We start from the raw sequence: 26,468 nt of genomic DNA, 5'->3' as shown, positions 1-26,468 counted from the left end.
GCTGGGAACAACATACTGTGGGACAGCAAGCGACATGAGCTGTTTGAAGCTGTCTGTGTCCACCAGCCTAAATGACAGCATTTCATAGGCCAGTAGTTTAGAAATGCTGGCATTCAGGGCCAGGGATCGAGGGTGGCTAGGTGGGAATTTACGCTTTCTATCAAATGTTTGTGAGATGGAGAGCTGAACGCTGGCGTGTGACATGGTTGAGACGCTTGGTGACGGAGGTGGTGGTGGTGGTGTTGGTGGTACATCCCCTGTTTGCTGGGCGGCAGGTGCCAACGTTCCTCCAGAGGCGGAGGAAGAGGCCGAGGCGGCAGCAGCAGAATAGGCCGAGGCGGCAGCAGCAGAAGAGGTAGCAGGGGGAGCCTGAGTGACTTCCTTGGTTTTAAGGTGTTTACTCCACTGCAGTTCATGCTTTGCATGCAGGTGCCTGGTCATGCAGGTTGTGCTCAGGTTCAGAACGTTAATGCCTCGCTTCAGGCTCTGATGGCACAGCGTGCAAACCACTCGGGTCTTGTCGTCAGCACATTGTTTGAAGAAGTGCCATGCCAGGGAACTCCTTGAAGCTGCCTTTGGGGTGCTCGGTCCCAGATGGCGGCGGTCAGTAGCAGGCGGAGTCTCTTGGCGGCGGGTGTTCTGCTTTTGCCCACTGCTCCCTCTTTTGCTACGCTGTTGGCTCGGTCTCACCACTGCCTCTTCCTCCGAACTGTGAAAGTCAGTGGCACGACCTTCATTCCATGTGGGGTCTAGGACCTCATCGTCCCCTGCATCGTCTTCCACCCAGTCTTGATCCCTGACCTCCTGTTCAGTCTGCACACTGCAGAAAGACGCAGCAGTTGGCACCTGTGTTTCGTCATCATCAGAGACATGCTGAGGTGGTATTCCCATGTCCTCATCATCAGGAAACATAAGTGGTTGTGCGTCAGTGCATTCTATGTCTTTCACCGCTGGGGAAGGGCTAGGTGGATGCCCTTGGGAAACCCTGCCAGCGGAGTCTTCAAACAGCATAAGAGACTGCTGCATAACTTGAGGCTGAGACAGTTTCCCTGGTATGCATGGGGGTGATGTGACAGACTGATGGGGTTGGTTTTCAGGCGCCATCTGTGCGCTTTCTGCAGAAGACTGGGTGGGAGATAATGTGAACGTGCTGGATCCACTGTCGGCCACCCAATTGACTAATGCCTGTACCTGCTCAGGCCTTACCATCCTTAGAACGGCATTGGGCCCCACCATATATCGCTGTAAATTCTGGCGGCTACTGGGACCTGAGGTAGTTGGTACACTAGGACGTGTGGATGTGGCAGAACGGCCACGTCCTCTCCCAGCACCAGAGGGTCCACTAACACCACCACGACCATGTCCACGTCCGCGTCCCTTACTAGATGTTTTTCTCATTGTTATGGTTCACCACAACAACAAATATATTATTTGGCCCAATGTATTGTATTCAAATTCAGCGGGATATAAATTTGAGGCCTAGTATTTAGGCGCTGGGTGACCGGTATGGATTTAGTGACAGAATTAGACTTGGAAATGCACAGAAGCGTGTGTGTGTGAAGTTATTCTGAATGACCCAATGTGCACCTTGAATATTATATACCCTTTTAGGGATAGATTTCAAATAGCTCTGATATAGCAGAAACCACTAAATTATGAAATTGTTAAATTGGGAATTGTATTTAAACCCAGAACAAAAAATGTGCTTTGACGGACACTAAATAACTTTCCCAGCCACAACAGGACAGCGTTAACGAGAGATTTAGCAGGATATAAATTTGAGGCCTAGTATTTAGGCGCTGGGTGACAGGTATGGGTTTAGTGACAGAATTAGACTTGGAAATACACAGTAGCGGGTGTGTGTGAAGTTATTCTGAATGACCCAATGTGCACCTTGAATATTATATACCCTTTTAGGGATAGATTTCAAATAGCTCTGATATAGCAGAAACCACTAAATTATGAAATTGCTAAATTGGGAATTGTATTTCAACCCAGAACAAAAAATGTGCTTTGACGGACACTAAATAACTTTCCCAGCCACAACAGGACAGCGTTAACGAGAGATTTAGCAGGATATAAATTTGAGGCCTAGTATTTAGGCGCTGGGTGACAGGTATGGGTTTAGTGACAGAATTAGACTTGGAAATACACAGTAGCGGGTGTGTGTGAAGTTATTCTGAATGACCCAATGTGCACCTTGAATATTATATACCCTTTTAGGGATAGATTTCAAATAGCTCTGATATAGCAGAAACCACTAAATTATGAAATTGTTAAATTGGGAATTGTATTTAAACCCAGAACAAAAAATGTGCTTTGACGGACACTAAATAACTTTCCCAGCCACAACAGGACAGCGTTAACGAGAGATTTAGCAGGATATAAATTTGAGGCCTAGTATTTAGGCGCTGGGTGACAGGTATGGGTTTAGTGACAGAATTAGACTTAGAAATACACAGTAGCGGGTGTGTGTGAAGTTATTCTGAATGACCCAATGTGCACCTTGAATATTATATACCCTTTTAGGGATAGATTTCAAATAGCTCTGATATAGCAGAAACCACTAAATTATGAAATTGCTAAATTGGGAATTGTATTTCAACCCAGAACAAAAAATGTGCTTTGACGGACACTAAATAACTTTCCCAGCCACAACAGGACAGCGTTAACGAGAGATTTAGCAGGATATAAATTTGAGGCCTAGTATTTAGGCGCTGGGTGACAGGTATGGGTTTAGTGACAGAATTAGACTTGGAAATACACAGTAGCGGGTGTGTGTGAAGTTATTCTGAATGACCCAATGTGCACCTTGAATATTATATACCCTTTTAGGGATAGATTTCAAATAGCTCTGATATAGCAGAAACCACTAAATTATGAAATTGTTAAATTGGGAATTGTATTTAAACCCAGAACAAAAAATGTGCTTTGACGGACACTAAATAACTTTCCCAGCCACAACAGGACAGCGTTAACGAGAGATTTAGCAGGATATAAATTTGAGGCCTAGTATTTAGGCACTGGGTGACAGGTATGGGTTTAGTGACAGAATTAGACTTAGAAATACACAGTAGCGGGTGTGTGTGAAGTTATTCTGAATGACCCAATGTGCACCTTGAATATTATATACCCTTTTAGGGATAGATTTCAAATAGCTCTGATATAGCAGAAACCACTAAATTATGAAATTGCTAAATTGGGAATTGTATTTCAACCCAGAACAAAAAATGTGCTTTGACGGACACTAAATAACTTTCCCAGCCACAACAGGACAGCGTTAACGAGAGATTTAGCAGGATATAAATTTGAGGCCTAGTATTTAGGCGCTGGGTGACAGGTATGGGTTTAGTGACAGAATTAGACTTGGAAATACACAGTAGCGGGTGTGTGTGAAGTTATTCTGAATGACCCAATGTGCACCTTGAATATTATATACCCTTTTAGGGATAGATTTCAAATAGCTCTGATATAGCAGGAACCACAAAATTATGAAATTGCTAAATTGGGAATTGTATTTCAACCCAGAACAAAAAATGTGCTTTGACGGACACTAAATAACTTTCCCAGCCACAATAGGACAGCGGTAACGAGAGATTTAGCAGGATATAAATTTGAGGCCTAGTATTTAGGCGCTGGGTGACAGGTATGGGTTTAGTGACAGAATTAGACTTGGAAATACACAGTAGCGGGTGTGTGTGAAGTTATTCTGAATGACCCAATGTGCACCTTGAATATTATATACCCTTTTAGGGATAGATTTCAAATAGCTCTGATATAGCAGGAACCACTAAATTATGAAATTGCTAAATTGGGAATTGTACTTCAACCCAGAACAAAAAATGTGCTTTGACGGACACTAAATAACTTTCCCAGCCACAACAGGACAGCGGTAACGAGAGATTTAGCGGGATATAAATTTGAGGCCTAGTATTTAGGCGCTGGGTGACCGGTATGGATTTAGTGACAGAATTAGACTGGGATATGGCCAAAAAATAACCACACTATTGCTGGTTAAATGCACTTGGTGACGGGCGCAGCTTGCCCCTGATTTAGTATATGGCCAAAAAATGAACAGACTATTGCTGGTTAAATGCACTTGGTGTCACAGCTTGACGCACCACACTACTGAGGGTTAAATGCACTTGGTGACGGGCGCAGCTTGCCCCTGATGTAGTATATGGCCAAAAAATGAACAGACTATTGCTGGTTAAATGCACTTGGTGTGACAGCTTCACCCTGATGTAGGCTTTAGCCAAAAAACAACCACACCATTGAGGGTTAAATGCACTTGGTGACAGGCGCAGCTTGCCCCTGATTTAGTATATGGCCAAAAAAATGAACAGACTATTGCTGGTTAAATGCACTTGGTGTGACAGCTTCACCCTGATGTAGGCTTTAGCCAAAAAACAACCACACCATTGAGGGTTAAATGCACTTGGTCGCAGCTTGGATGCACTTGGTCGCAGCACCGCACAAGACACAAAATGGCCGCCGATCACCCCAGAAAAAAGTGACTGACAAACGGTCTGGGCAGCCTAAAAACAGTGAGTGAGCATTTGAATTTCAGCAGCTCAATGATGCACAGCTGCAGATCGATCGATTAATCAAGTGAAGTCCTTTGGAGGAGTTAATCTGCCTAATCTCGCCCTACTGTCGCATCCGCAACCTCTCCCTACGCTAATCAGAGCAGAGTGACGGGCGGCGCTATGTGACTCCAGCTTAAATAGAGGCTGGGTCACATGGTGCTCTGGCCAATCACAGCCATGCCAATAGTAGGCATGGCTGTGACGGCCTCTTGGGGCAAGTAGTATGACGCTTGTTGATTGGCTGCTTTGCAGCCTTTCAAAAAGCGCCAAGAAAGCGTCACAAAAGCGCCAAGAAAGCGACGAACACCGAACCCGAACCCGGACTTTTACGAAAATGTCCGGGTTCGGGTCCGTGTCACGGACACCCCAAAATTCGGTATATACAGTTCGAGTTCGCTCATCCCTATCTCAGAGTGCAATGAATAAATGGTGCCAAAGTTTTCCTTTAACATTTGAGAAAGTAACCGTCATTCCTTGGAGAACGTGATGTGCAATCAGATAAAAGATGTAAAAGTTTCTCCTGTAACATACTTTGTTGCAATCAGTCAGCTTGGTATTGATCCAATCCAATCATTCCAAACACAGCTCAGGCTTTTCCCATTAGAATTGCATTATTTAGCAACTTCTCAACAATGGTCTAACCAGCTGAAAATAGCAGAAATAACACAATGAAGACCATCATTCTGTACAGTGCATCAGTACTCTGGTTATGTTTTTTCATCGCAACACCAAAATATAACAGTCCTCTACCTCTAATATATTCTTATCGTTAGAATCCAAATCTTCAATTTTCTTTGAGAATCTAGAACGAACCCTCCTGTATTACGTCTATGCAGCTTCATAAACAGAGGGATGCTGCAGTGAATTGCGTGTGAAGGAGGAAACTCCAATAAGATTATATTAGGCAATTGCTGTTAGGGTACGACCAGACGGCACTGTTGTAATCCGGTTGGGTTGCTGCCATGCTGCGGTCAAGAACCGCACAGCCAATTAGCCCGCAGCTGCCTATATAGTCAGTCTACATTGTTAATGGCCATGGGCAACACGACGGGATTACAACCGTACCGTGTGGTCGTACTCTTAATGCAATTCCTAATATAGCTTTATGCAATTGCCCATAGGTAAGTGCACTCAAACTACCTTACATGCTACACTTTTTCCATTGTGTCTGCAGTCTAGTCTGAGTTCAGGAACAATACTGTAGGAGAGAGAGGTTCTAGCAGGAACTGGGCCCATGTACCCTAGAGCTGGAAAGGTGTGGGACGCTTATTGGGCATTAGGGTCCAGACACTTAAAGTTCTGCCTATAGCTGGTCATACTCATTAGATTAATATCAACCAAACTAGCCGATTTGGGTAAGCCCAGAGGACCCTCTGGCATGTATGGTACAGCCCTAAGTCTCCCACGATGGTAGATGGAAGGGAAAACCAGAGTCAGGAAATTCTGGATTTCAGCATGTTCAATCCTTGTGCTGTTAGACAACAGCTTATTTTGTCCTCCCCATACAGAACACATGCATGCTTGACTGAGCCAAACATGTATATGTATAAGAGGGGTTGACATATGTGTTAAATGGTTGTATGGAACAAAACAGGCCCACGTGTTGCTTAATACAGCAGGCAAAACTGTCAATAGTGATTGAGGCAACTGTGGGGTTAAAAAGAGGGAAGGGACTCCCTCTGCCCTTTTATTCGAGGCCCCATGCCAAAATCGTTGGGCTTCAATCAGCTGCTATGGAAGCCTGCGGCCATGTGATGGCTCCCAAGCCTGTTATAGGCAAGATAATAGGATCCAGCACTCAAGCTTCATGGCTATGATTAAGAACCCCAGGGTTCGAAATGCGTAGGTCAGACATGCAGTGTTGTGCTAGTGTTAAGCCTGTATTACCCATGGCGATTGCCGGGCCAATTATTGCTAACAAGCTTATATATAAACACTCGTCAGCTATGATCTGGCAGTGTAATACTGCCGCCAATTACCCGATGAACGAGGAAATGCTCGTTCATCGGGCAATCCAAATCTTTTGAAAGGATTCAAAATTATCGCTTGCAGTGCTGTCTAATCACAATCTACTGCCGGTAAACAATTAGACAGCATTGGGTGACGCAATGGCATAACGATCATTCTTCCCCATACTGTAGAGGAGATTGCTGCATGTAATAGCAGCAGTCTCCTCCATTAGCGAGTAGGCGATCGCCATGAAGGAACGCTTCCCTCCCAACAATCACCGGCAGAATCGGGCTGTGTAATATAGACTTTAGAGTCCGGGCCCACCAGAGGATCTCTGATATTTAAGTGGGTTAATCTGAACCTGTAACAGTAATTGTTTAATCTAGTACTAGATATGTCTTAGTCTATGAGGACAAAAGGACAATTTATAAAGTAACTTCACAGTAAGAGCAGACAGATTGTCCAGTGTGAATATATTGCCTATTTGATGATTTCAGTTATCATCTGTGCCAGTACCATTCTCACACAGATATAATTGGATAGAAATTGATTTATTAGGTTTTATCACTTTATACAATGATATAATTTATTGTGTACTATGAAAATTGGAAATGGAATTATTCCTTATCATTTATAATCTTACATGAAGAAGGAACTCTTGACATGCTGAAGACATAAATTCAATTTTTATTTCCGTTCAAAACTGTTTTAATAGATTTTTTTTCAGATTGACAAGGAGAACATCTGGTGATCAAACGCTTTACGTAATCTATGTCGTGTCTATGTCCCTGTCACATGTTTGCTCATTTATTCTGTGAAATGCAGAGATTAGATGCCATGTTTTCTCTGCTTTAGCATAAAAATGCATGGTATGAGAAACACATGAGCCAAAGCTTTGACATAGTATCTATATAAAAGATAGCTAAAGTGCTCACATAATTCTACCATAGGTAGCCACAATTACCAAATAAGTGATAGGGCCAGCCATAGTACCCACTTACTTGTCATCGATAGCTTCCACAATGAAGTGTTAAACACAATGTCTACATAAATGTCAGTTAAGATGAGTGAATTTCTTGAAATTTGTTTCGGGTCGGATTCGGGAGATTCGATTTGGGTATGAATATTTCCATACGAATTTAAAGTGCTCAGATTGCCCTGAAAAGTCATGTACGACACTCTGTGGTCTCCTAGGACTGCTTTCAAGCTATTTAATGCCAAGACAGAATTAGTAATGACTAAGTGACAGTGACATTTAGAACTATGGGTAAATGGTAACAAACAGCCCATTTGATGACACTCTGCACTGACAGATTTTGTGGTGGCTGATGCCTTCTGTTCTCTTTTCTGGCCTGTAAAATGGTGGCCGCTATTTTGAGATATTTATCTGAATAGAATCGTAAAAGATTTAGATTCATCTGGAATCCAAATTTTTGCAAAAATGGAGACAAAATAGATTTCTAGTGTTGATCGAGCACCATAGTGCTCGGGGGCTCGGGCCGAACACATCGGGATGTATAATGGAAGTCAATGGGAGAATCTGAGGCACCCCATGCTCTGGTTCCTAGGAAAAGGTCAGAAATTAATGGCAACATCACTGAAATGGTTCGAGAACAGCATAAGGAGGATGTCTGGATCTTGGACTCCCAGGTTGCAGCTGGGAACAATGTTGCCCGAGTAGTACGCCACTTTTACAGACTGACAATAATATGCACAACACCGAAGATAAAATCAATTTTAGAGGAAAAATTGTTAGGAAACATTCCTTCCTGTATATTTAATTGTATATAAAGTGCAAGTGCTGCCCAAAATGACAAGGAAGAGGCACTCCGATACAACCTGTATATCACATAAAGGAGGGCCTCATTCACATTGTGGTACAATTGTTCAGGTAGTGGGACTACTACACTCATAAAGCCTATACACTAAGTGAAAGGGCTGCCAAAAATTACAAGGAACAGACACTCTAATATACCCTTTGTTACACATAAAAGAGGGCATCATACACAGCCTTGAAACATTATGATTGATGGCCTGCTGGTCACCCTCAAAAACATTTGGAGCAAGCGCCTGCTGATCTGACCATCTAAAACATTATGGGCGAGGGCCTGCTGCCGCTTTGGTGACTCTAGATAACCTGGGACCAATCGCAGGTTCCCGTGACGGTGACGTTCCATTCGGATGTCTGCCGTATCAATTTTCGATGTTATTTTCGGCGCCAACCACGGTGACCACGGGTAAGGGTAATCAGTGTTTGATTCCAGAGAGGGAGCCTGAGAAACGGCTACTACATCCAAGCAAGGCAGCATGCGCGTAAATTACCTGTTAGGTATAATTAGGTGAGGGCCTGCTGGTGAGCTGATCCTCTAAAAGATTGTAGGTGAGGGCCTGCAGGTGAGCTGACCCTCTAAAACATTATGGTTGAGGGCCTGCTGCCGAGCTGACTATTAAAAAAATGATGGGAGAGTGCCTGCTGCTTAGCTGACCATTGAAAAAATTTAGTGTTCAAAGCAGGCCAGGTCGCCTAAATACTTCAGCTAGGAATAATGTAATAGAACTCCGGTTCTATTTTGTTGGTTTTCGGAACTGGGGCCATGATTAAGAGGGACGGCCGGGGGCATCCGTATTACGCCGCTAGAGGTGAAATTCTTGGACCTGCGCAAGACGAACCAAAGTGAAAGCATTTGCCAAGAATATTTTCATTAATCAAAAATGAAAGTCGGAGGTTCGAAGACGATCAGATTCTGTCGTAGTTCCGACCATAAACGATGACGACCGGCGATCTAGCGGCATTATTCTTATGACCTGCCGAGCTGCTTCCGGGAAACCAAAGTCTTTGGGTTCCCGGGGTAGTATGGCTTCAAAGCTGACAAAGTACACTGTATGTCACAGATACATTTTTGAAGTGCACACGTTACACTGCAGATGTGGCCTTGGTATAGTCACTGTCAGAAGATATTTTTTGGATGCGCACACTTTACACTGTGGAGTTTACAGATGTGGTGCAGCTAATCTCACTGTCCGCAGCGGACACTGTCTATTAAAAAAGTACACTGGATGTCACAGATATTTTTTGGACGCGGACACTTTACATAGGAGATGTGGCACCGATAATTTAGCTGTCTGCAGAGGAAACCGTCTTTGGAAAAAGTACACTTGATGTCACTGATATTTTTTGGATGCGCACACTTTACACTGGAGATGTGGTGCAGCTAATCTCACTTTCCGCAGCGGACACCGTCTATTGAAAAAGTACACTGGATGTCAGAGATATTTTTTGGATGTGCACACTTTACACAGGAGATGTGGCACGGATAATTTAACTGTCCACAGCGGACACCGTCTACAAAGAAAGTACACTGGATATCACTGATATTTTAGGGATGAGCACACTTTACACAGGAGATGTGGCGCAGCTAATTTCACTTTCCTCAGCGGACACCGTCTATTGAAGAAGTACACTGTATGTCAGATATTTTAGGGATGCGCACACTTTACACAGGAGATGGGGCGCAAATAATTTAACTGTCCGCAGCGGCCTATTACACCGTATTTAGTGCAGGATGCATAAAAAAAATATTGCTGCTGTCACATACAATAGTCCTTAAAAGGACTTTTGGGTCTCTGAAAAGTTTTTTTGTAACAAAATCTTCCTATTACACTCCCTACATTGTCTGTCCCTTCCTATGCACAGATCTCCCTAACACTGAGCAATTTAGCGCAGGTTGCGCTACAAACATATATATATGCTGTCACACTAAATAGTCCTTACAAGGACTTTTGGGTCTCTGAAATGTTTTGGTACAAAAAAATATTCAGTTACACTCCCTACACTCTCTGTCCTTTCCTATGTTCAGCTCTCCATGACTACGAGCCGAACATGCGTCTTTGGGTGCTACATAGCACCTGATGACACGTTCCGGCCAGCCTATTACTGTAATGCCAGTAGGCAGCCAAGAAGCAGCCAATAACGTGCGGGGAGGAGACTTGAGCATGGCGCCATGTGCCGAGCATCGAGATGCTGAAGCCGAACAGGTGTTCGGCCAAGCATGCTCAATCATCACTATTAATTTGTTTAGAATCAATTCAAGGACGTGCATCCACTTTGTCTACTGAATAGTGTTGATCGAGCACCAAAGTGCTTGGGTGCCCTGGCCAAACACATCAGTATGCTCCCGAGTATAATCAAACACATCGGTAGAGCACCCGAATATAATGGAAGTCAATTGGAGAACCCGAGCATTACACCAGGCACCTGAAGAAGGGGGTGCCTGGTTCATAGGAAATGGTCAGAAATTGATGGAAACCCCATCAAAAAAGTTTGGAAACAGCATTAAGAGGATGGCTGGATGAGTCTTGGACTCCTATTATCTATGACATACAACAGACAACCACACAAAGGCTATACGCCAAAAGCCAGGTATGTGGAAGCCAACAATCTATGAGACAGATAACAGTCAGCATACCTTACAGTGGCAGCCTTGTGCACTATGAGACATTCCAAACTAGCTCTCATCTGACTGAGAGCCAGTTAGCCTCAAAGTTGCTTCACATCTATTGGATGGCTTTGGTGAACCTGCGCATCTAGATCAATATCATTAAGGTGACAAAAAGTTTTCTGATGGTCCTAACATGATATTCAATAACCTTTCTATACAGTTTTGTCATGTAAAAACTAATTTTCATAAACATGGGCATATAGCAGAATCTGCCTTGTTTTTCAGCTGAAAAACCATTTGCATGGAAAATTTGTGATCTACAATACTCATGAACAGGACCATGTATTGGATTCATAGTCTTGTCATAAGACTATGAAACCAATAGATGGCACTGTTCATGAGTCATAAGACTATGAGTCTTATGACAAGACTATTAGATGGCGCTGTTCATCTTGTTTGTACGGCAACTCTTATCATCTACTCAGTAAAAGGGAGACTTTATTATAATGAAAGCATCATTTGCTGGTTCCTGCTCCTGTACTCCTGCCTTGCACCTCGACAACTGTTTACCATCAAGGGCACCCTAACTTCCACCAGACAGGAGCCCCTGACACTCAATGAGTGCCCTGTGGGAAGAGTAGGGTTTGCTCTCCATTCACTGTGCACAGCCCAGAGAGTGCCAGAGTAAAGATTGCCACTGTGAACTGTGAGTACTACTACCACCATCATTGCCACTATCACTGCTCCCATTCTCGACTCCCCTTAGGTTACTGCAGCAGTGGTAGACAGCAATGTAGGAGCGTGAGGAAACAAAATGTCTGACACTATATGATGGGTACTGTGGCTGGTAATGACTTACTACGGTTGGCATGGTTTTCGGGGCTCACAGAAACACAGACTTGAAAAAAACATAATATTGTTTTTATCAGGCAAACATACCTGATCTTTTTTCCAAATTTTCTTTTACTCCTTATTTAAACCTTCAGGCCACTATTCAAGTAAGGGGTGGTCTAATGGGGCAACTAAGTACCTTGTTGTGCATTAAGGGTCAATGAAAAGAAATAGTCACCGCGATAGCATTGATCAAAGTGTTTTCATTAATGAAAACTAAGTGACTATAGCATGAATTATTGAAGGTATGATCCAAGTTAATTCAGTTGGGAAATTAGTTTTGGGTAGAAGAGTCACATGAAGGAGGTGATGGTGGACAGCTAGGATTAGTACAATCATTGAGACATCTGCTAAAATATAAAAAATCCTTCACACCACAAATTGACAATCCAACCTGATGCAGAACAAACTGTACATAAAAATAAACACATGCAATGTCTTTGTTTTTTTTTAGTTACAGCTTCTTTTTATGGTTGCAACATATTCCACAGGATGCACTGACATTGGTCCAAGGGCTCACAGTCATATTCTGGTATCTCATGCACTCACACGCATAGTCTAAAGTCAACCAAAGTAAATCCACAAGAATAAAAATACATAAAAGAGAACTGCATATAAAGTAACAAAAACAGTACTCATAGGTCTATTCCTATACAATTGCCAACCACAGAGCCAGTATAAAAGTTAAATTAGGGGGATACTGGACATAGACTTTAACGGGAAGATCCCTGGTGGGCAGGTGCCAAATGGTCAGTCCGAGCCCACCTTACGGCGGCGGGCAGAGTACATGATGATCTGATGCACCTAGTTTTAATTAACCCTGGGAGCATCAGGTATTCATGTCTCTGATCTGGGGCCACATGTCCCCCTTATGAATTCAAATGGATCACTATCCTCAGAATATAGTTGAATACTGCAGCAAGGAGCCAATGGCTGCCTGCTCCACGTTTTACCCTCATAGGCTTTAGGCCTAGTGGAGTACGAGAGTCGTGCAGCAGGACAACACAGGCGATCATGAGGCAATTACATCATCATGATCACCTGAGCCAGGTCTCAGGCAGCGCAATGGCACCATTGCGATTTCTTGTGCGAAGATGCATGTGGCACGATGACATCATTGCAACCACTTGTGCTGGAACAATAGAGAGGTGCTGTTATTTCTAGAGGCTCCGTAGGGGATATTATTATTACTGGGGGCACAATAGGGGGTATTGTTATTGCTGAAGGCACTGTAGGAGACAGTATTAATATAGGGGCACTATAGGATATTATTATTACTAGAGGTATTTTAGGGGACATTATTACTAGGGGCACTATAGGGGGTATTATTATTGCTGGAGGCACTATAGGGGACAGTATTAATACAGGGGCACTATAGGATAATATTATTACTATACTTATTATAACTGGGTGCATAAAAGAGGGTATTATACAATACTGGAGGCACTATAAGGGCATTATTAATAATGGGACACTCTTTAGACATTATTATTACTGGGGACATTATTATCACTGGGGGCACTGTTTTATCTTCCATATAGTTTTTAGGGGTATTGGGGAGGCATCAGGATGACACAGCTGGGTCACCAGGATACGCAGTTTGTTTTGAGATGGTGGGAGGAAAACAGAGAAAGTAAGGAATTTAAGATGTCTGTCTGGCAAACTGAACGAATGAGACATGCCAGAAAGAAGTTGTCATGGCATTCCTGACTGAATGGAGAAGAGGAAAGAGAATGTCTACATCTGAGGGGACATCACTGGATGTAATAGGTATGTAGTGCTGTATTTTCCTGTATGTTTGGTAGTGCTGAAAGACCAGCTGGCTCTGTGATGTGACCTGCATCTCACCTACTCAGCCCCCTCTATCGTACGGTACCTTAGAGACAACTGAAGGACTAGGAGGAGGACAGAATGTGGGAGCTAGCACTGGTCAATACAGGACCACGGCTTCTAGGAGGTATTTTGTGCTGCTGTGTGGTATTTGTTTCTGCTATTTTGTACAGTACTGTGCGCTACATGACCACTTTGACTTTGTTTTCTAGTCTTTAACATCAATGATTTTCAACACTTCAGTTAAATTCAAGAGTCCCCAATCCCCAGAAAGGAGCATCCTCCAACCCCAGACTCTCAGACTTGTATACATTAGCCCCACCCTTGTGAAAAACAAAAAGCTAAAAGATAATTCATCTGCATTATTTTTTTTGCAAAGGTAGTAACCTCTATTATGAAAAAAACATCAATGTTCAGACATAATAAACAGCCATAATAAAAGTAAGTATATGAAAACCGCCCAAAAGAGGAGGAAAAGGGATAACAAGGGAAAAGAAAGGCCATAGAATGAAACGGGAAAAGGGATGTCAAGTGAATTATTTTTTTTCTTAAAGTGTTGACTTCAGACAGACAGGTTCTAGACATGGCTGACCACCCAGGTATAAAATGGCAAATTATTGTCAACATATTTTTTCATAGAGAAGTAACACCAAAAATGTCCAGTGAGAAAGATCACTGAAGATAGAGTGGCATAAGGGAGTGTATAACACCGCAGACCTACGTAGCTGATGACCATAACCTTCTCAACTGGGTTTTCAATAGACAAAAAATGTGTTGATCATCTGAGCAGCTTCCTATGATAAAATGAATCATCATGTTCAGACAATACCCTCTTTTGTACTAACCCTGCGACAGACAAAAATAATAATATGTTTTAAAGAGATATTCTCCTTTAGTATCAATGGAACTCACAGTAGTTACCAGGAAAGCATCCCAGAAAAAAGATTGTGTAGCAGAACACTGAGAAGGTTAAGCAGGTATAAAAGGAAGGTACACATGAAATCTGTAACCCTGGGTTCACACCTGAGCGTTTTACAGCGCGTTCCTACGCGCTGTAAAACGCACAACAGGCAAGAACCAATGATTCCCTATGGGAATGGTTCTCACCTGGGCGTTTTACAGCGCGTACGATTGCGCTGTAAAACGCCCGACGCTCAAACAAGTGCTTGAGCTTTTTTTTGGGCGTTTGTCGCGCGTTCCCGCACATATAAATTCGGGAACGCGCGACAATGTGTGAACGCCAGTCTCTGTATGCGCGATTGTAAACGCCCGTACAATCGCGCATACAGAGCGCTCGTTTCAGAACGCTCAGGTCTGAACCCAGCGTAAAGGTAACACTTGTCTAAGGCTACTGGACTTCACAGTCTTGATTTGTTCTAAAGGCTTCCAGTCCCCAGTCCCCAGTCCTAATATTCTGGGACAGTTTGCAAGTGCTGCTTTTGAGGGTCTACATCCGCACAGTGGAAATTATAGATGTTTTTTTTGTGAGGAATTTAACCATTTGGCTGAATTTGGATGTTTAAGGCTATGTATACCTTCAAGGACATTTTTTTTATAATTGCATTTTACTCATTTGGGCCAAAAATCTTTTCAAATAGTCTTTATTTAAAATAATGAGCTGTTCTGTCACAAAGGGTTAACTGTTAACCCCCAAAGGAGTACATAGCCTTTAAGTATTGCATATATTAAAGCGCATCTCTGCAGGGAGTTCCTGGAGTTAACCTACTGGTTTAGCATCAGAACCTGCTGTGATTTAGTTGCAACTGTTTAAGAACTGTGCCTCCATGTACATGTGGAAGAGATTTGCACTATTCAACTAAGTAAAGACTGAGTTCAACTGTTCACCATCCCTTTGTATGAGTGTCCTGTCTTTGCACCTTACCACAAGTAACACCAAGGGCAGGAGATTCTAATCAGTGTGCACCAGGTAATATCAACATCAGGCGCACCCCCTCTTCACTGTAACAACCCACAGAGTGCGGAAGCAGGACACCCTCCATCGTGAGTACTACCATCATCCACCACTACACCATTCCCATCCTCTCCCCTCATGCCTCCCATCCAGGTCCCTGAACATATAAACATATAATTACATGGGGTAAGGGACAGACTCACTTTTTCAGTCAGGTAAAGGTATATACAAGCACCATAAGAACTTCTCTCAGACTTAAAGGGGTTGTCTCGCTTCAGCAAATTTGTTATGTAGAAAAAGTTAATACAAGGCACTTACTAATGTAAGTGTAAGGCCCCCTGCACACGAACGTGTGTGACCCGTGCCCTTGCAGGCCGCAATGCACGATCGCCCGCCGTAGGTCAGCCGCATCGGATAGCAGACCCATTCACTTGAATGGGTCCGTGATCCGGCCGTTCCGCAAAAAGATAAGACATGTTCTATCTTTTTGCGGAATGGAAGCACTCCATGCTTCCGTAGGTTTCCGTTCCGTGCTTCCGTTCCGCACAATTCCGCAGCTCCGGATTTGCGGACCCATTCAAGTGAATGGATCCGCATCCGTGATGCGGAATGCCCACGGAACGGCACCCGTGTATTGCGGATCTGCAAATACGACAAAGGGGTGCACACGTTCGTGTGCAGGGGGCCTAAATGTAATGTTACAACCACCCTGCAATCCAACAGTAGTGATCATGTTTGCACACTACAGGAAAAATTAGTTTCCATGTCCGTGCCGTTTTTTTTGCGGATAGTATGCAGACCCATTCATTTCGTTGGGTCCGCAAAAATTGCAGACAGCACACCGTGTGCTATCTGCATCCGTATGTCCGTTCCGTAGCCCCGCAAAAAAAATATAACATGTCCTATTCTTGTACGTTTTAGGCATTGTTACAATGGATCTGCAAAAAAAAACTGATGCCATCCTTTTTCTTTTGCGGATCCGAAAAACACATACGGTCGTGTGCATGTAGCCTAAAGGTGTTATCCACCAGAAAGGAATATAACTATTAGCGTTGAGTGAGCATGCTCAGCCGAACACCAGTTCAGCTCGAGCATCTCAGTGTTCGGCCGAATGCCTCATGTGCTTGAGTGCGGTGCTCGATTCACTGTATTTAAACCTAATTCAGCCTCTATTTCTGAAAAGTTTCTGCTGGGATTTGAACTCACAAGGCCTTTAACCACTCTGCTATAAGTCTGAATGATAAACTGTGTCAGAAAAACCTCATAGTAGTTTGTCATATAGTAAGTATTCCTATACAGCAGAAGTATCATTTTATATTTCACGGCAGGTTAACATGTAGCTGTATAGCATAGTGGTTAAGGTTCTTGGCTCTTCTGTAGAAGATTGTGAGTTCAAATCCTGGCAGAAACTTTTTCAGAATTTGAGGCTAAATTAGATTTAAATACACCCAGCAAGCGGACCGAAACGTTGCATGGGTGAATAAAGGTCCACACTTTCTTTTTCACCAATGGATGTGCTGCGGTGTCTTCATTTATTTTATATATATATTAAGGCTGTTCACAGCCTGTAATTGTGGGAGGGGCGGAAGCTTATAAATCCTCCAAGCCTCCCCCCTCTCATTGCGGACTCTTGCGGTGCACATCGTTCTTCCGCCCGTCCTGCGTCGTCACTTCCGGTTCCGGGTAAGTCTCCGTGCCACCACCTGACCGCAGGTCCACACGTTCACCGGCCACTATCGCCGCTCCTCACCCTCCGGGACTCCCGCCCACCACCATCGTCAGGACAGGTACCCGCCGGCTCCATTTCGGCCGGCCACTCTGCTTCCCGCGGGATCAGTCCTGCTCTCTGCGCAACGCCCCCCCTACCCCTCCTGATGCGGCTGCCGGCACTCCGGGAGACACTCGCAGGGTTCCTCCACCTCCGGTTCCCTCCCTCCTCCTGCCCCGGCCCTACGCACGGAGATTCGTCTGGACCAGAGGTTCCTTCTCCGGCAGAGGGAGGAGAGGCCAGAGGAGTATGGTTCTTCACCTTTGTTTCCTTCACTCACATGATTTTTTGTTCTTCCACCCCAGTCTTTGGTCCCAAGACCTCCAAACCGCCTCCGGGTTTTCAGCCTTTCAAAGAAAAAAAAAAAAACACAAGCCTGAAAATCGCCACTCCAGGTCCGTATCTGAACCAGTTGCGCTTATCTCGCGTCACAAGCAGAAACCAGAGGGAGGGGGAGGGCAAGAGAAAGAAAAAAAAAAGAAAAAGGGGAAAAAAAAACTATAATAAAGGAAAGGGGGAGGGGAAATTATTATTAGTTTTTTTTTTTTTGTTCACTATTTCATCTTCTGGTTGTCTTTCATAAACCGTCCAGGTAATCAGGTTCTTCAGCGCCTCCGGTACCCAGCGGCGGTACCCTCGCTGTCATCCTCCCCGTCGATTTCGCCATCAGCCTCGGTAAGTCGCTCATCTCCGATTCACAGCTTCATCATACGTGTTTCTTTTCATTCAGCGTTTGTCTTACGTAGGCCTTCGGTCCGTGTTTGTTTACGTCACCTTCCAGTCCGTGTTATACGTCATCCCGTCTTCATCTCAGCTACTATATCATTCTCATCTCACCTCTGTCCAGCTGTCAGGTCCCCTGGAACTTCTGCGTTCCATCTCGTCTCCCTACCTTCTAGTCCATTCCAGGTCTTTCCCTATCCTCACGCTCCGTCTTACGTCCCGCGCGGACTCACTCTCCTCTGTTCCTTCCTCCTCCCCATTCCTTTCACTCATTTTCCGCCTGTTCACTCCCTTCATTCACGTCTTTCGCGCCTGTTACTCTATTCAGGCTTCCTTTTCCACGTTTCACGCCTGTTCACGTTACTCAGGCCTCCTTTCGTACATGTTTTTCACGCCTGCTTACGTTACTCAGGCCTCCTTTCGTACATGTTTTACGCCTCTTTACGTTACTCAGGCCTCCTTTTGTACATGTTTCCACGCCTGTTTACGTTACTCAGGCCTCCTTTTCGTACATGTTTTTCACGCCTGGTTACGTTACTCAGGCCTCCTTTCGTACATGTTTTCACGCCTGTTTACGTTACTCAGGTCTCCTTTCGTACATGTTTTCACGCCTGTTACGTTACTCAGGTCTCCTTTCCGTACATGTCTTCACGCCCGTTACGTTACTCAGGTCTCCTTTTCGTACATGTTTTCACGCCTGTTTACGTCACTCAGCCCTCTTTTTTCGTACATGTTTTCACGCCTGTTTACGTTACTCAGGCCTCCTTTTCGTACATGTTTTCACGCCTGTTTACGTTACTCAGGCCTCCTTTCGTACATGTTTTCTCGCCTGTTTACGTTATTCAGGCCTCCTTTTCGTACATGTTTTCACGCCTGTTTACGTTACTCAGGCCTCCTTTCGTACATGTTTTCTCGCCTGTTTACGTTACTCAGGCCTCCTTTTCGTACATGTTTTCACGCCTGTTTACGTTACTCAGGCCTTCTTTTTCGTACATGTTTTCACGCCTGTTTACGTTACTCAGGCCTCCTTTCGTACATGTTTCACACCTGTCACGTTACTCAGGTCTCCTTTTCGTACATGTTTTCACACCTGTCACGTTACTCAGGTCTCCTTTTCGTACATGTTTTCACGCCTGTTTATGTCACTCAGGCCTCCTTTCGTACATGTTTTCACGCCTGTCACGTTACTCAGGCTTCCATTTCATTACGTCTCACGCCTGTTCACGTTACTCAGGCTTCCGTTTCGTACACGTTTCTTGCCTGTTCACGTTACTCAGGCCTCCTTCTCCTTCACGTCCCACGCCTGCTTACGCCACCCAGGCCTCCCCCACGTCCAAAGGTCCATTCCTCCACTCCTCCAGGCGCTACGTCTGTCACGTCATCAGCCTTGCCGCCATACTTCACGCCGTCCCGTCATCCAGGCCCCATTCTCAATCCATCCCCGTCTCCCTGTCCGTTTCGTCCTTCAATCCACGATCCAGGCCTCGCTCAGTCACGTCCTGAAGGCTTGCGTACCTTCTTCTGTCATAGGTTACAGGTTCGTCCTGTTTCACACCGCCCGGAGAAGCCTCTCCAACTGGGCTCGACCCCCTCACCCCTTCACTCTACTTCCACCTTCGGCCAGCCACGTACTTGTCACAATTTTTTCAAGCTCGATCGCGGTCCTTTCCTATGGAACAGAATTTTCCCAAGACGGGTTTCAAATCCAGGAGCTCCAAACCATCAGCATGTCTCATCTGGACAACATGGGGGAGACTTCGTCTATTCCAGAGACCCTTGCCTCAGAGCACGCCAGCGTTACTTCTCTCAGAAACTGGACCATCCCTAAATTGATCGCCGAGCTCAACAAGAGAGGGATACCTTACCCGGCCTCCGCCAGAAAGGCGGAATTATTCAGACTCTTGATGTCCGGCTCATCATCCCCACCCAGGGAGAACGTGTCAATGGCTACCATACAACTGTCATTGACTCAGTTACATGCCACCATCAACAGCCTGTCCTCTTCGGTCCTGGACGTCCAAAATAGACTGTCAGCAGTGGAATCCAGGCACTTGGCAGTCGTCCCTCCAGAGCATCCTTCCGTTCCTGCTCCCCCACCTCAGTCCACCTCCCCAGGTAGGGTTTCCAACCTCTCCGAGATAGCTCAAGCTCACTTCCTCACAGACAACATAAAAAAAGACATTCTGGAGGGCAAAGATGTTAACTTAGCCGCCATCTTGATAGCCACCCACGATATCGTAGAAAACAAGACAATCGCGTGCGAAAACATTTCAATTGTCCTTAAATCCAGGGACGCTCGGCTGAACAAAAAACTCACCGTTCCTGAGTTTGTCCTGGCTTTTAGCCTCTTCAGGGACATAGTTTGCACTGCCCACCCCGAAAGAAGAGAGGAGTTGGACCTGTACATGTATAGAGTCACCGACCTGGGGTACAAATACGGCGGATCCGCATTCTACGACTACCACCGCTCCTTCTCAGCCAAAGCCGCCGCAGCGCTGGCTCAGTTCCAGCGGGTCACCAACTGGGCGTGTCTGGACATGGAGCTTTTCTGCCGGCACTTCGCCGGTTTGAGAGCTCCAGCCTGCAGCTCCTGCCAGTCCATCCTCCACACCTCCGATTGGTGTCCCTCCATCGGCCAACCATCGGCTCCCAGCAGACCCACGCCCGGCCCCTCCGGCACCCAAGTCAGACACAGCAACACCGACAAATTGGGCCGCCCCATCATTTTCTTAGGCAATAGCCAAATCTGCAACAACTACAACCTAGCCTCCTGTAACTATAACCAGTGCAGGGCCCTACATGTCTGTTCCTCCTGCTTCCGGGCTCACCCCATCTCAGTATGCCCACAAAGAACGGCCAAGCACAAGTGACTAAGCGGGGTCAATGTGGAGCTTCTGGGCAGGTTGCTCCAGAACCACCACAGCCCCGATCTGGTTGATCTTTTGCTTTCAGGTTTCAGCAAGGGTTTCCACACGGGTCTCATCGCCCTTCCCCAGTCCACCTGGGAGGGTCCTAATTTACTGTCCGCACTTCAGGATGCCGACGCGGTGGCTTCCCTCATCCAGTCGGAAGTAGAGAAGGGTTTCCTTATCGGCCCCTTCCCTTACGTTCCTTTCGACTCCTGGAGGATTAACCCCGTCGGCATCGTCACCAAGAAATTCTCCAATAAAAAACGACTGATTTACGACCTGTCCGCGCCTCATGGTTCATACATCCCCAGCCTAAACTCCCTGATTCCGTCTGAAGAATTCTCTATGAAATATTCCTCACTCCAGGAAGCCATTTCCCTCATTCTGTTAGCAGGCAAAGGAGCTTGGTTGTCTAAAGCAGACATAGCCGACGCGTTCAAACTATTACCCATCGATCCCCAGCTCTGGAAATTCCACGGCATCAAATGGCAGGACAGTTACTATTTTGCTACCCGTTTAACTTTTGGTTCAAAAAGCAGTCCCTGGCTATTTGACCGGTTTGCCCAAGCCCTCCACTGGATCTTGGTCAATTGCTGCAAATGTCCAATGGCACTACACTACCTCGATGATTTCCTCCTGATCGAACCCCCCAGTGTTAAACCATGCAAACTCAATAACTTCCTGCGCATTCTCAAAGATCTCCAGGTTCCGGTAGCCCCGTCCAAAATCGAGGGACCCGCCACGGTGGTCACCTTTCTCGGTGTCGTGCTCGACACAGAGAAAATGGAAGCCAGACTACCAGCCGATAAGCTTCTCAAAATCAGGTCAATCATCACACAGTTCACGGGCTCCCACGTCCTCACCAAACGAGAGCTGCAGTCGCTCCTTGGCATGTTAAACTTCGCCACAAGGATCATGCCCCAAGGGAAAGCTTTCATGTCCGGGCTTCTAGATCTATTACCATCAGCTCCTGAGCAGGACTCCACGGTGTTCTTGGATGCCCAGGCAATGGCTGATTTGACCATGTGGAATTCCTTCATTACTCACTGGAACGGGGTTTCCCTGTTTATTCCCCAATGGAGTCCCGATTTCCCCATGGTCTTTTCAGATGCCGCAGCATCCAGAGGTTTCGCGGCCATTTACAACACACAGTGGTTCGCCGCACGATGGCCCGCCGCGATTTCCTCCTTACCCGACTTCCTCAGATCTTCTCCTCTGCCGGAGATCTACCCTATCGTGGCGGCTGCTAAGGTATGGGGTAACCAATGGGCAGATTCCCCAGTTGCTTTCATCACAGATAACCAATCATTGGTGGATATCCTCAGTAAAGGGCGCTCCAAATGTCCTCACATCATGTCCTTCGTTCGCAGGCTAGTATGGCTATCCTTACGTCACAATTTCCACATTTCAGCCAGGCACATCCCGGGTATTCGTAATACCGCCGCTGATGCATTGTCCCGTTTTAACCTTGATAATTTCTTCCAGATCATGCCAGAGGCGGAACCAACGAGTCTTTTGCCTCCGGATTACCACACCCTTCGAATGGATTAGGACATTTCATTTCCACTGCAAAGTCCCTCATGCTCAGCTCTCTTTCCACCAACACGACCAGGAACTACAGGACCGGTTGGAACATCTATAAACAATTTTCCCATCTCCATCCTAGAACCAACACAGATAAGTCCACATATTTAATAGCCTTTCTCGCATATTGTCACACGCACCTCAAGCTATCCTACAACTCCATTAAGCTGTATTTGTCAGGGGTTCAGCACCACTCCATGCTGAGAGACCCAGGTAGCAAGTCAGCCTTCACTTCCCCAGTAGTCAAGGCCACCCTCAGGGGCATCCTCAGGAACAGCCGGAGCAGCACGCCCAGCAGGCAACCTGTGTCAGGGGAGCTGTTCAGAAAGCTCTCAGATTCATTAGACGGTTTTCCTTTTGGCCTTCTTCCTTCCATGGTCATTAAAGCCGCCATGTATCTGAGTTTTATGGCTTCTTGCGCCCAGGAGAATTCACCGTAGTGTCATCCAAAATTAAAGGTTTAACCAAAAGCCAGTTAATTTGTCACCCAGATCACCACGTACTAAACCTACCATCCACCAAAACATCACAATCCGGGCCGCCTGTCCAAATCAAATTCTTCCGAACCTTCAACAAGTGGTGCCCGGTCCAGATTCTCAATAAGCTATTGGCCCTGCTGGCACATTCCTCCAAGAACGAATCACTTCTACCGTTCAAGGGTACATTTCTCACCACGGCCCGGTTCATCCATCATATTCTCATCCTGGCCAAGGGGTTGGGCCACGATCCCAAATCCATATCGGGTCACTCCTTCCGCATAGGTGCCGCTTCAGCAGCATCAAAACACAACGTCCCGTGCCACATCATCCGGAAAATGGGCCGCTGGCAGTCCTCCTGCTTCACCCGTTACATTCCCAATCCGCACAAGGAAATCTCCGACGCTTTCTGTAACCTCGTGTTGTAACCTCAATAAACATCAAATTCTTCCTAACCGTCTCTTTTGCCCCCTTATAGGCCTACCCTCGGACATGGCTTCGGGCACACCTCAGGCCAGTTATGTCAGGTCACCTGTGGCCACGCAGCCACCACTCGTTCTCTCAATATCCGTAGCCTCGACCACAAATATTAAGGCTGTTCACAGCCTGTAATTGTGGGAGGGGCGGAGGCTTATAAATCCTCCAAGCCTCCCCCCTCTCATTGCGGACTCTTGCGGTGCCCCACCCTCTTCCCTCCCTTCTCCTTAAGTTTCACCCAGGTAGGCCCCCTTATAGGCCTACCCTCGGGCATGGCTTCGGGCACACCTCAGGCCAGTTATGTCAGGTCACCTGTGGCCACGCAGCCACCACTCGTTCTCTCAATATCCGTAGCCTCGACCACAAATATATATACACACATAAGTTTTTAGCCATAATATATTTACATATATTATTCTATATTTAGAATATATCATATATTGAAATATATGTAAATATATCATCAGTAGTAGTTTCCCACATATTATGCATTCATATATATCAGAAGTATGATTATATATATATATATATATATATATATATATATATATGTATATATATACTTTGTAATTACACATTTATTTTGTGCCATACATTTTATACAACAACAAAAAATATAAATTTAATTTAGCCTCCATTTCTGAAACGTTCCTGCCAGGATTTGAACTCACAACCTTCTACATTAGAGCCAAGAACTTTAACCACTATGCTATACAGCTATGTGTTAACAGGCACTGAAATATGAAATTATTCTTCTGCTGTATAGGAATACTTACTACATGACAAACTATTATGAGGTTTTTCTGACATAGTTTATCATTTAGCTTTATAGCTGAGTGGTTAATGTCCTTGCCTCTATTGTAGAAGGTTGCGAGTCAAATCCTAGCAGAAACTTTTCAGAAATAGAGGCTAAATTAGATTTAAATACACTGGGTGTCCCCAAGCACTGACTCCATATATGGACATAGCCAGAGCGCAGACTCACACTGGGGGGATTCCCTCACTATACAGCGATCTTCTGCATATACCTCAGTGGGACCCGGCACCCTCCCCTTTTCAGAGCAGGGGGCGCCTGGTTTAATGCTCAGTTTCTTCCATTGTGCTTGGGTGCTCTGTAGAGCACCCGAGCATCGCAAAGTGTTATACTCGAGCACCCGAGCACTTTGGTGCTCAATCAACACTAATAACTATAGGTGAGCAAATTAATTCTGAAATTTAAACTGAAGTTTCAAAAAAAGTTCTTATTCTATCAAACTCAAATTTTGTGCGATTTGGGATAATCATGGAAAGAAAGAGAGAGAAAAGAGAGACATTTTTCCAAGCAAACAGAGCACTTTTGATTTTGGTCAAATTTATTCAGACCTGAATTGAATTGGAAGGTCGAATTTTGAGAAATCTGCTCATCTGCTCATCATCGAAACCATGCATTCCCCTAAAGACATCATTCACTTACTACAATGTTTGTTGCTAACCTAGTACATGAACTGTGTCATGTTCTACATTATTATGCATTGCCGGTTCAATGCTTGAATGTGCCCAGCCTCCAAGGAAAAAATTATAATATTTTTTTTTTAATTGCACCACATAATGCAGCACTTGCACTGTACTGCACTAGGGAATGTCTAGCCCACTTAACCTACTGCAAGAGTATGTATGGCCTTGTAAAATATAGGAAGATAAAAAACATCTTGGGGTATGATCATATGGTATGGTCATGTGCTATTCGCGGGGTTGCGGTTGAGACGAGTATGGCCAATTGGGCGATTGCTGCCTCTTATTTATCTAAAGAAGACCTTACTGTATAGGCGGTCTGCATTGTTAATGGCCACATGGCACTTTCAATACTGTGGAGCACTATATTATTGCTGGCCCTGCTTACTTGTCTTGCTCCCACCTATATGTGTTGGCCCCACCTATTCATGTCTGTCAATTAGAGGCCCCATAAAACATGGGACCATTATTTTTTTTTCTATGGACACTTTAAATTGCCAGTCCACCCCTGGTTACTTTACACCTCCAATACAGTGCCAATCTGCCAATCACATTACCTCATTAGAGGGCTAGCCTCGTGAACCTCATAAAGGATCCATCACAGTGCTCCAATAACATTTCCTGTCACAGTACCCCCATAATAATATCAGCTACAGTTTTGCAACTGCATTGCCAGTCATAGTGATCCCCAAGTTGTGGGGGAGAATTAATCATGAGGTTAATATTTGAAGTCAGTTTTGCTTGTGTCTGCATTGGAGTACTTTGCATCAAATTTATCAAACATTGCACATAGTTTATAAAATGTTATCTACCTTTAAACCAGACACTTTGATCTAGAAATGCTACTCCAGTTTCCTTAAGTCACCCGCCTACTGGAAGGCATTTGTGACTTTTTTGATACTTTTTAAAAAGTTTCAGTGATAAATTTGGAATAAAGCAAATTACCATAGAAAACCACGCCCACTTTGTCCCCCACTTTTCACAACTGGCATAAAAAAAAAAAAAATTTAACCTTTTTGGCACAAGTAATTCCAAAATGTTGTTCATTTTGATGTAAAACTTGATTTAAATAATATTCATAAATTAAAAAATATAAAATAATAATTAAAAACACATTCCCATTAAGGCCTCAAGCACACGACTGTATGCGATTTTGCAAATCGTGGATACACAATACACGGACACCGGCCGTGTGCATCCTGCATTTTCCCCTTCGACAGGTCCTGCATGCCTATTCTTGTTCACAAAATAGGCAAGAATGGGACATGTGTTTTTTTTTGGTTTTTTTTGTGGGGCTGTTGAATGCTCATACCATGTGCTGTGCACATCTTTTGCAGCCTCATTAACATGATTGGGTCCACATCTGATCCACAAAAAAAATGCAGATTGGATGCGGACCCAAAATATGGTCATGTGTATGATGCCTAAG

The sequence above is a fragment of the Bufo gargarizans genome, chromosome 5, assembly GCF_014858855.1.
Source record: "Bufo gargarizans isolate SCDJY-AF-19 chromosome 5, ASM1485885v1, whole genome shotgun sequence".
Classification (NCBI taxonomy): Eukaryota; Metazoa; Chordata; class Amphibia; order Anura; family Bufonidae; genus Bufo; species Bufo gargarizans.
The sequence above is the reverse complement of the archived record's forward strand: the minus strand, read 5'-3'. Positions refer to the sequence as shown.